Genomic DNA, 1369 nt, shown 5'->3' with positions numbered 1-1369 from the left:
TCCAATGGAAGTGAGGAGAAGGAGCATCTATAGGTTACATACACCGGCAGCCAAAATGTCACAAACGACCAAAAAAAAAAAAAAAAAAAAAAAAACAATAAGGTTTCTTTAGTTACCTGTGTTGGGACGACAAAAACCGCACCTAAAATCCCAGTAGGGTCCTGGTTGTGGCTTAAAAGGCAGGAGATGCAAAGCTGAAATCCGCCAAATCCAAAGAGAGAGGAGGAAAAAAGGGAGAGGAAAAAGCTCGGGATAGTCCGAGGTTTGCGTCGGAGCAGGGATGGAAATGTCTGGTGGCACCAATAAGTCTCCCGCGTGCTGTTTTATAGCACAAAATATTCCCTCAAAAAATATACATAGCAAGGTGGGTTACATTCTCCCTACATCTCCCGCCTCTTATGTATTGCCGTAAGCCGAGGAAAAGAGAGGGGGAGAGAAGAGATGGTGTCCGGATGGAGAACTGCAGCTCTTCTCTAAGCGATACTTAGGCTTTCCTGAAAAAGAGAGAGACGTTGGCGTCAAATTGGAGCCTTAAAGAAAACTCTCCGTAAAAAAAAAAAAAAAAGAGAAAAAAAAAAAARAACCGCTCGTGCCCTGCAAAACAAACGCTCGTGCTTCAGCTCATCTCCGGAGCTATTGGTTGTCATAAGTTCCCCCCTCGTCTGAGGCGCGACGAAGGAATCCCACCCAAGCAAGCATACACAGACACACACAGACACACACACGCATGCAGTCTCCCCGAATAGTATGCGCAGTCATGCGAGCAATTAGTTTTCATACACGACTTGCTCCGTCCGCTTCTTTGGTTTCTCCTGGCGGGATGCGGTGGGGAAATCTTCTGGATCCCGGAAGAAAAAACAAACAAACAAACAAACAAAAATAGGCAGCCAATGTCTGATCATGCAAAACGTCCACCTGCACAAATACGAGCCCGGTTAGTCACGCCATGATGATGTCTCGAGCAGCCAGTGGACACTTCCTTGGTTATCACAGGAAACGACTGACACATTTCATGGACAGCGCAGCATTGCAGCAATGTGATGTCATTAGGGCTCCGTTTAAAGCGAGTATACGGTGACAATACCGAGGGAGGGTTGTTTTGTTTAGTTTTTTTTTTTCTGTGGAGAGTTTTGTAGGAATTCATTTATTTATTTCGACAGAGAAAGAGAGAGGGAGCGAAAGAGATAGCGGAAGGGAGGCATGCTGTGGGGTGTGTGTGATACTTCGGGTTGGGCTGGTAGCTCATGGTCCAGCACAATATGATACTGCAACAGCAGACAGGAAGGGAGGAGGAGAGGGATGGTGGGCTGAGAGAGATGGGAGGTGTGTGTGTGTGTGTGTGTGTGTGTGTGTGTGTGTGCGTGTGCGT

General features: G+C 46.8%; 1 protein-coding gene across 6 annotated transcripts in view; it reads right to left on the bottom strand.

The window, feature by feature from the left end:
* Positions 1–1170, bottom strand: part of lrfn1 (leucine rich repeat and fibronectin type III domain containing 1) — a 191275-nt gene extending 190105 nt beyond the window's left edge. For 3 of the 6 annotated variants that reach the window (XM_017308303.1, XM_017308302.1, XM_017308306.1), the window contains exons 1-2: positions 781–1169; positions 117–494 (exon numbers count right to left, since the gene is read on the bottom strand). The gene's annotated coding sequence lies outside the window, so the exon portion shown is untranslated. The other 3 variants (XM_017308307.1, XM_017308304.1, XM_008424959.2) reach the window with 3 other exon arrangements.
* Between the last annotated feature and the right edge of the window lie 199 nt (positions 1171–1369).

Source organism: Poecilia reticulata, linkage group LG13 (genome assembly GCF_000633615.1).
Source record: "Poecilia reticulata strain Guanapo linkage group LG13, Guppy_female_1.0+MT, whole genome shotgun sequence".
Lineage (NCBI taxonomy): Eukaryota > Metazoa > Chordata > Actinopteri > Cyprinodontiformes > Poeciliidae > Poecilia > Poecilia reticulata.
The sequence above is the reverse complement of the archived record's forward strand: the minus strand, read 5'-3'. Positions and strand labels throughout refer to the sequence as shown.